General features: G+C 38.7%; 1 pseudogene; it reads left to right on the top strand.

Annotated features, from left to right (window-relative positions):
- LOC101637202 overlaps window positions 1-8,095 on the top strand; it is a 35,261-nt pseudogene extending 27,166 nt beyond the window's left edge.
- The last annotated feature ends 2,354 nt before the right edge of the window (window positions 8,096-10,449 follow it).

The following is a 10,449-nucleotide window of genomic DNA, read 5'->3' as shown; positions in this document are numbered from 1 at the left end:
CCAATGAATTCCTTAGATATGTTTTCTTCTTCACCATTCTATAAAAATTCTTTTGATGCTTTTTCTCAGCCATCTTTCAATGGTATTTGACATTGTTGAACACTCACCAACATATGTATGGTGTCTCCATTTTTTCTGGTGTCATGTTTTCATGTGAAGTAGACACCACAAGGAAGGCATGAATTTTCTGATTGATGAGTTTAATAGAAGGAGCACAGACTATATTCTTGATATTAGGAAATGGTTTAAATAAATCATGATAAATCAGTTCTGATGGAATATTGCTTGCATAACCACTTCCTTGCATGAGAACACACGTCTTCTTTGCTTTTCCTGGCTGTATGGTAGTTTGAATGCTCTCATTAGTTGCTGCAAAAGTCATCTCCTCTTTTTAGCAAGCTGCTTAGCTAAAATACCTACAGGCACTCCTCTAACCTTTGTTAGTAATAAAAGTGGTTGTTCTCTCTTTCCTCTCTTAATTGGTGCCCACAGTCCATGGGATAGACAGGTGTTTTTTATTGGCCCCTCTCCCCAAACTCCTTTTGTGACTTTTTCAATCTCCTTTTGTGACTTTTATTTCTTCTTTCTTTGCACATGCCTTTATTACTATATTCCAACACAAATTACATCACATTTTATGACTTTTTTCTAACTATGACAGAAATTCTTATAGAATGCTTTAAATATAAAGATAAATGGGAAAATATATAAATTTAGAACTAATATTTTGGAGCTTATAATCTCTTTTTCTAAGGGTGTAGTGAGAATTTTGCATATACACACTCATTATCTTTCTACATGATAATCAAGCGGTGTATTTTTCTATCCAGATTAAAAAAAATTTATTGTGAACATTTTCCCATATTTTTAAACATTCCTGTGAAAACTGTCTTCAGTGCCTGTTTAATATACCATCATATGAACTTGTAATAATTTATTTAAACCATTTCCTATTCTTGAACAGTATTACTTTTTTCACTGTTAAAAAATAATATTCACATCAAGAAATATCTTTTGTCTTTTTACAAAAGTTGCCTCGTTATTTATCACAATAATCAAATAAGGAGATGGTTTTAGAACCATTTTATGTGGGGTGGGGGGGAACTGAGGCACAGAAATTTGCTTTACTCACACAGCTAACAGGTGACCATTTAAACCCTGGTCCATCTGACCCCAGTGCACATGTTTCGAATCACTTCTCTATACTCCCTCTCTGAACAATCATGTAGCAAACATCCTAGCATATAGATGACTATAATAATTGAGCTTTTAGAACATTTTTTGATCATACAAATCCTTCTCTTTTTATTATAAAAAGCCATAAAATCAGATAAACATACATTTAAAAAATCTTACATCATATTATTCACAAATATAATTTAATAAATTAAATATATTATACACACACACACACACACACATATATATGTAAAATTTGGAAGGTAGTATAGAAAAATAAATTTGTGAATTTAACATTAAATGAAGCACAAGCTCCAGATGTAATAAAGGAAAGTGTAGACAGATATAACTGAACTGCAGGGAAAAAAAATTCTAATCAATAAAAGTCACAGTCTAAAATCCATTATCCTACTTTAAACAATAGATGATTCTTATTTCACCATCTACCCCCCTTGCATCACTTGGTTCTAATGCAGTTGACTGCACTTCTGGTTCCAGGTTCATCAGGTGACTCACACACAACTAAAACAAACGTAACACAACTACCTCACAGTGATAACTGGAGAAGGGGGCACAAAATCCAAGTCCAAAATAGCAAAGTCAAGTTTGATTGCTGGCTTTTCATGTGGCAGAGACATGAATTTTCCCTCTTTTACTGAACTTATTGTTGATATGACTTGGGAACTACAAAGTAGAACATGAAAATGAAGTTCTATCAATTAAAAATCAGATGTAACCTCCATAAAGAAAGAAAATTTTATTTCATTCATTGATGAATGTTTAGCTCCTCAGATATTCATTGCTATGCATTAGGCATATTTGTCAGATTAAGTATTTGTAGATGAACGAATGAAGTGAGAGAGAATGACACTGAGTCTTGTTGACATAATTTGAACCCTGATTCCACTTGTACTTGCCACAGTTTATCCTTTGGCTTTTTATATATGTGACACGTCAATACATTTCCATTTTTATTTATATCAGTTATTGTTGGCTTTGATGTCATTTGTAACTTGGTATGTTCTGAAAGGTTGTGACCTTCCTAAACTAATGTGCTAAAATCCTATCTCTAACGATGATGGTATTAGTGGGCCATTGGGAGGTGATTAGTTTGGAAGAGTTGAGCCCTCCTGAGTGTGATTGATGCTTTTATAAAAAAGATCTCACATTACTATTGCTGTTTCACCAATAAACATTAATTTAGATCTTTCCATATATTTACTTTTACCATTTCCTTTCTTTGTCCCTTCTGTCTCTCTGCTTCCCATCTGTTACTATTTTTCTTTAGGGTTTTTTTTACTCTGTAGTGTAGAGCACTGAGATGTAAGTTCTCTTAATTTAAGTTTGTCTGAAAATGATTTATTTCACCTACTTTTAAAGAATATTTCGACTAAAGTATTTTCTCCCCAACACTTTGAAGGCATCATCCCATATTTTTCTGTAGTCCAATATTTCTGTGGTTAATTTAGCTGTCATTAAAATTTTTTGTTTCTTTAAAGGTAATATGTATTTTCCCCCACTTCAGACTGCTAAAATTTTGTAAATTGCCTTTTATTTTCAGCAGTTTTACTAAGAGAGACCTTGGTTTCGCTTTCTAAGCAATTTATCCTGCTGTCACTCTGGTAACTGCTTGAGTAACTTTCACTGGTTGTGAACATTTTCAGCCATTATTGGTCCTGGGCTGCTTCTGTCCTACTCCACTCTGCTTTCCTTCCAAAGTTAGATCTTTTCACTCCGCCTCCTATGTTTCTTATTCTACTATTTCTCATATTCCATTTTTGTAATTCCATGCTCACTTCTGGACTTTTCCTCCCTCCCTACCTTCTAGTTCTCTCTTTCTTAATATTTACTTCAAACTATGAGTTTATTAGTGAATTAGTAAAATAAATAAATAAATAGGTCCTGCAGTGCTCCCTAGCCCCTTTGCCATGTGTGGATACAACAAAAAGTCTGCTACTGGCCCTCCCTGGTGGCGCAGCGGGTTAAAGCACTGCACTGCGAATCTTAGGCCACTTCCTCATGAGTTCGATTCCCGCCTGCCCCTGAGGAGTCCACATGGCGAGCCAGGCCTCTCCTGACCCGCCGCTGCTTCCCTCAGCAGTGTACTTCGTCGATCTGCCTGTTCTGCTCCCCGCTCTGTCTCTGGTGAGGCCTCTCGCCGCCCCTGAGCCTCTGGCCTGTACCCCAGTTCTGTATGCACAAATAAATAAATAAATCTAATAAAAAAAAAAAAGTCTGCTACCTAGAGGAGCCTCAGCTGACTATTCAGGTACCCTGGTCTTGAACTTCCAGCCACCAAATCTGTGAGCAGTAGGTTTTTGTTGATTAACAAGCTTCTAGTCTATGGTATTTTGCCTTATCAGCCCAAACAACATAGACAGAAAATCTGTAGCAAAGATGGAGTTGCTGTTACAATAAAAGCATAAAACTGCAGAAGCAATTTTGGAACTAGAGAAGGGACAGGGACTGGAAGAGTTTTGTTTTGTTAATTGTACTACTTTTTATTGAGGTGATGTTAGTTTATAATACTGTAGATGATTTAGAGGTAGAGGTTCATATCTCTTCAATTGTATTGCTATACCATGTCCAATACCGAAGTGCCAATAATACCCCCTCATAGTCTACTGGATTTTAAAATTTGGAGAATTCCTACTCTGTCTATTTTGCAAAAAGCTCGTTGGAGAGAGAACACAAAGAGGGTGGCAGAACTTGTCAAGTTGGTTGGTGCCAATTGACCATCTTAACAGAAGATAGGAATTCTTCATGAAGACTATGCATAAAGAGCTTTCCTGGTGGTACAAGGAGCTAAGTCTCAGCCCTATAAAGCAATCTGCAGCTACTGCAGCATTTGTCCGATCCCCCACCAAGGAGCTAGCCCACATGGCACAGCAGACTTCTCACACACTGCTCCCCTCATCAGTGTATTTCAGTACATCTCCTTCCCACTCTGTCTCTGGTGAATCCTTTCACCACCACCAATCCCAGCCTCTGGCCTACACCCCCACACTTGTATGAATAAATAAATAAATCTTTAAAAAAGAAAAACAATGCAGAAATTGGTTATTTGTCTAAAGACCTGTCATTCAAAGTCTGTGTAAGAACAATCCCAATGGGCATCTGGGACTGGCCTGGGAGGAGGGGGCAAATGGGTTTCAAAGGAGGGGCTCGTAGCTGCCTCACCTTTCAGAACCACTCCCTGAATTCCAGTGTTTCTGAGTCTCTAATGTCATGCAGGAGAACCTCTGCACAGGATACAAACAACAAACCTCAGCAAGTTCCCTGCAGAGTTCACAGTATACTAGTTGTATGGGCAGGAATTTGTCCACCCAGATTTGGAAAGTTGGAGCCTCCAATTGTGGCAGGTTCAGGAGGGTGTTCTGTAGCAGGTTCAAGTTCTGTCAATGGCAGAGTCCCACTAGGGTAGTGGCCAGTACAATGGAGCTGTGGGACAAAAAAAAATGCAATGGTCAAACCATCTCTGAGACCCAGGCCTGATTGGGGCAGAGTGAAATCTAGACTGTGGAAACGGCTGCAAGGGCTGTCCCCTGCACAGTGGAGGGGGCAGAACCACCAGGAGCCTTTGCATCCCAACCCCAAGTATGTCTAGAAAGTAGAACTACTGCAGCAGTGGACCTTAAAGTTTGGTCTTGCTTAGAAACTTATTAGTCTTTTCTTCCTTCATATTTCTCCCTTTTTGAATGGAAACATCCATACCATGTCTGTCCCTCTACTGTGCTTTGGAAACACATACCTTGTTTTATTTCACAGGTGTATGGTGGGATAGAAGTTTGCCTAAGGAAAAATGTCTCCCCCCCTTATCTGATTTAGATACTTAGCTGAGATTTTGGACTTTGCGGTTTGCATTGATGCTATAATGAGTTAAGATTGTTTTGGTTGTTGGGATGAAGCTAGTATCTTCTGCATGCGACACAGACATGAATTTGGGGGACCAGGATGGAATGCTATTGTCTAAATGGTTTTGTCCTCCCCTGCAAAACTCTTATGTGGAAGTCCTCACCCCAAAATATGACAGTATTAAAGTTGGGTCTTTGGGCTTGATTAGGTCATAAGAGTAGAGTCCTCCTGAACTCAGCTAATGCCTATACAAAAGAGGTAAGACTCCAGAAACATTCCTGTACCTTCTATCTCGTGAGAAAAAAGTAAAATTATCAGTGCCAACTTTTTTGTCTGCCTATTTTGCTATTTGAGATCTCCCTATTGTTATTTTACATATCCCTAACAGAAACTTACAGAAGGTTGAACTATTTTATTTTTCCCACAAGTGGTGCTGCAGTTTTGATTTGATTTGTTTGTTTGTTTAGGTCTTTGCTGGCTTCAGTATGCATCAGATCTGTTTTGCAGTTGCTGAGTCAGCTGGGTGGGCAGGGGCATGTAGGGTTCCAGATGTTAGTGTGGATGAATTGGGGTGGAGCTGGTTTATGTCTGTGGCAACTCCCCAAATCCCTACTCTCTGGTTTGGACAAGAGACTCGACAGTCCCTGTGCTGTCAGTGGCCCTCACAAGTTAAGCACCAGTCTTATGGGCAGGAAGGGCAGGTGCAGATCAGAACGCCCACTCTGCTGTTGATCAGGGAGCACCCCAACTCCTCCACAAGGTCTCCTCTTCTTTCAAGGAATTGTGCCTCCACACAACTCCCACCTTCTCCTCACCAGGGCCTCTGACTGAACTGACAATCCAGTCAGCAGTGTCGCTACTCCAGATTGTGCCTCTCTCCACCCACCTCCCGCTCAGTGTACCATGAATCTCCTCAGTGTCAATCCTGTTGAAGTCTGCACTGGTCTTGACTGTCCAAATGTTAATCAGCCACACTCCTATCCATGAGACTGTTTCTTCCAACAGTATCCAGCCTCTGACTTGCAAGTTAACTTCTGATTCTAATTCCTGTCTTGGTTTCCCCTCAGGAAGCTTCTTCAGTAGTTTATATATTTAGTGTATATGGGTATGGGGTGGACAGAGAACAGGACTTTTTTGATTTGATCTCTAGAATATTCTCTGTTTTGCACTCCCGGAAGGACAAAAGCAAAATAATAACATACATTGTGTTTATAAAAATGAATACTCTTTGGATTACAAATCCCAGAAATTCAACTCAAACTGTTATCACAATATTGACTTCCCATAGTAAAGAAAGTGCTTAACAAAATTCTGTTATACAGGGTTGATAGGAAAATAAAATAAATTAATTCACATAAAGAACTTAGTTACATGTTTCATAGTATACAGACAATAAATGTTAGTTCTTATTATCATCTAAGAACATTTGAAAGCATGACATTTGCTTATTAGTGCCACATGTATGAATATTGTTTTTAAATGTGCACAATTTGTTATACAAGTTACAAAATAAGTCTTCTACTTATTTATCATAGCTATTTATAATGTACATTGGCCCTTTTGGCTAAGATCAAATGTATTTATATATCTATTATTTACTAATTTATTAAATTGTTATAGGACAAGACAAAAAGAGAAAGTTCATAGTGAAATTTTATCTCAATTTTTAAGTGGCTAAAAAAAACCTTAATTTAAAATTTCAAGAACAATGAGACTAAAAGTCTACAGGAATGCTAAAAAGAGAAAATAAACTATTCCAAATGGTGCTTGATAAATACTCATTTAATTTTGAAAATACTTATACAGGGAAAAGATGAATGATTTGATTGGGCAGCAGTTATTGTGAAGGGCAAATAAAGTGGAAGAAACTGAAATATTTAGGTACCTATCAAAAAGTGATGAAAACCATCTGTGGGAAAAATGTCTGTAAGGGAGAGTTTCTTTATTACAGAGGAAATAGCTGTACAATGTCAAGAAGGGAATTGATGAAATGGAAAGCAAAGAAACCCACCTTAAGATGCCATATTCACAAAAGCATTATTTACATATAAACTCAACACTTCTTTTCATTGTGCCATGGTTTGAAAAGTTTGCTTTATCACACTGATGAATTCATCACTAAACATTTATGGCTGCCTCATTAATTTTAATGTTTGTTTTGGGCTCTGAGGAATGTATTGTAGTATGTCTTGTTACGTAGGTTGTATTTATTGGTTGGGAAGGAGAGGTGTCCACAGCAGTTTTTTCCATTTGCCCAGCCCTCTAGGTCCGAGTAGTTGAGTTCTACAACCCCATTTATAACACCCCCACAGTTCTGGAGCATTCTGATTGTGCATTCATGGTGGCATGATAATGAGGCAATGTAGAATGGTGTGAAACTCCAATCTGTACTAATCCAAAATAGGTCGATAGGTCAAATTGTGTCTTCTATCACTGCTTCCATCAGATATGACAGGATCCTGAAGGTTGATCTGGCAGAACTCAAGACCAAACTACTGCCATTTCACCACATCCAGTTCCCTCTGGGCACATTTGACCCTGTCATCTCTGCTGAGAAAGCCTACCATGAACAGCTTTTTGTTGCAGAGTTCACCAGTGTGCGCTTTGAGGCAGTCAACCAGATGGTGAAATGTGACCCTCACTGTGGTAAATATAAATACATGGCTTGCTGCCTCTTGTACTATGGTGATAGGTTCCAAGATGTCAATGCTGTCATTGCCAGCATCGAGAACAAACCTATGATCCAATTTGTGGATCGTTGACCTACTGGCCTCAAAGTTGGCGTTAATCACCAGAGTAATACCTGGTGGAGACTTAACCAAAGCACAGCGAATGGTGTGGATGCTGAGCAACACAACAGCTGCTACTGGGCGCATCTGGACCACACTTTTGACCTGATGCAGCCAAGCGTGCCTTGGTTCACTGGTACCCAGGTGAGGGAATGGGCACGGATGTTTTTTTTGAGGCCCCTGTGCATATGGCTACCCTGGAGAAGGTTTTGAAGGACATTGGTGTGGATTCTATTGGAGGAGTGGGTGAGGCAGAAGGAGAGGGGTGCTAAAGCGAAAATATCACATAGGTACTGCTTTTACAGTGAAGCTTTCTCTGTTTCAAACATTGCTAAGTTGTGACCTGACCATTTAATTTTAATGTAGTAGTGTATTTTCTCATATTCAGTTCCAGACTTTGTGCTTTAAAACATGACATGTTCTTATAGATCCCAGTTGTCTGTTTCTGTAATGAGTTTGAATAAAGTATTTGCTGTCTTAAATTTTAAAAGTATCAATTCTGAATGTGTCTGTGAAGGTGTATCTTGCTGACAAGAGCATTTAAGTCTATAGGCTAAATAAAGTAGACTACCCAATCCAGTGTGAGTGGGCCACAGCTAATCTCTGGCAGGCCTGAATGGAATAAAAGTTTCAGAGAGAAAGAACTCTCTGCCTGACTGTCTTTGAGCTGGGACACCAATCTTGCCCTTTTTTTAGATTCAGAAATGAAATGGGGCTTACATCATTGGCTGTCTTAGTTCTTGGACTCAGTCTGGAACTATATTGTAGGCTCTCCTGGACTTCTCAGCTCCATAATTATATGAGTCAGTTCCCTGTGATACATTTCTTTTGAGACTATATGTGTATTTTTGGATTTATTCTTTTTCTCTGGAAAACCCTTACTAATACAAACATCAATAATTTGAGTCTTAAAATCAGACTAGACATCGTGAAGAAACAGTCTTGCAAGATTTCCAGGACTTCCTGTGTTCAGTTAAGGCAGCAATGCCACGAGATGTGTCTTTCTTGTTTATTTTTGTACTTCCACTTCCTGTCAAGTGCTGTTAATCAGAGAATTCAGAGATGAATGAGTGTTTAAATACACTAAAAATGTTTAAAACCCCCAACAAGTTTAATATCTTTAGAGATTTTGGTGGTTTTCACTGTACTTGATTGATTAGCAGAACTTTTATTAAATTCAAAGATGATTGACATTGCCTCTCTCATTTATGTAAAGACATGCAAAGGTAGATGTTCTTTCTTGTAGAAATCTGCAAGGACTGAAACAATGATATCAGCCATTGCCATGATAACAGACATTGCAGTTTCTCAAATTCTAGTCCTAAGACCAGCAGCATCATCAACATACATGCAGATACTTACGATCCATACCAGATACCAGACAGGCAGATACTTAAGATCCATACCAGAACTTCTGAATAAGAAACTCTGGGGTGAGGTCCAGCAATCGCTTTTTTAATATACTCTCTACGTGATTCTGATGCAGGCTAACATTTGAGAACCCCTAGCCTACCTTATCACTTCATAAGCATGAAAATCTGATGAAAACATCGTAATATGAGCTTGTTAATGTTATCCCCACTTCACCAAAGAAGAAAATAGGGTTCCAAGAAGCTAAAGTGACTTCCAGTGCTCACATCATTAAAAGGCAGAGCTGAGATTTGAACTAAGTTCTTATAACCCACACCCAATGCTCTTTCCACATTATATTTCTCTCCTCAGATAACTTGGGATATTTTACATAATGACTCTAGCCTAATGGAAAAATCTGTATGTGACCTTCTCATGGAGCTTCCTTAGTTTCCCCCTTATTTAAGCATAACAATGAGACACAGAGAGAACTATAACCTAAAAGTGTTTGGTTTATATCAGAGCAACAATCCATTCCCTCCAGTGCCAACTGATTTCAGCCCTCCCATCAGGGGGTTCACATGTTTTTTTCTGCTCAGTCATGATGCAGTATAATTTGTAACAGTAAAAGAATGAAAATAACTTTAGTTTGTCCATCAAAAGGGAATGGTTCATTTGATGTTGCAACTTTATCTGGACTCCCATGGAAAGACAGCTAAGACACATTGAAAAGCAGGAAAAGTAAAATGTGGTGTGGTCAGTATATGTAGTATGCTATTGTTCATGTGGTCAGGAAAACACACACACACGTATATATGTCTGTAAAAACAGAATTTCTGGGCCCTCCCTCATGGGTTGAAGCAACAGCACTGTGAAACTATCCACAGCTACTGTATCATGAGTTTGACCCCCAACTAGGGAGGTAACCCACATGGTGTGGCAGACCTCTCCTGTGTCACCCACTGCTCCCCTCAGCAGTGTGTTTCAGAATCGTCTGCCTGTTCTGCTCCCCACTCTGTCTCTGGGGAATCCTCCCACCACCCCCCGCACCTCTGGCTTGTACCACAGTTCTTCTGTGCATAAATAAATAAATCTTAAAAAAAAATAGAATTTCTCCAGTGGGGATAAATAATAGGTAGGTAGTGGTGATTTAGTCCAGTAAATAGAACTAGCAAGGTGGTGACATGAAAAAGGAGACTATGGACAAGGAAGGGGAGGAAGGAAACTTACTTTTCATTGTGTACCCTTTTGTATCATTGAATCCTTTATTTTTTTT

This window comes from Condylura cristata, unplaced genomic scaffold (assembly GCF_000260355.1).
Source record: "Condylura cristata isolate star-nosed mole 26May11 unplaced genomic scaffold, ConCri1.0 scaffold00005, whole genome shotgun sequence".
NCBI classification, from domain to species: domain Eukaryota; kingdom Metazoa; phylum Chordata; class Mammalia; order Eulipotyphla; family Talpidae; genus Condylura; species Condylura cristata.
The sequence above is the reverse complement of the archived record's forward strand: the minus strand, read 5'-3'. Positions and strand labels throughout refer to the sequence as shown.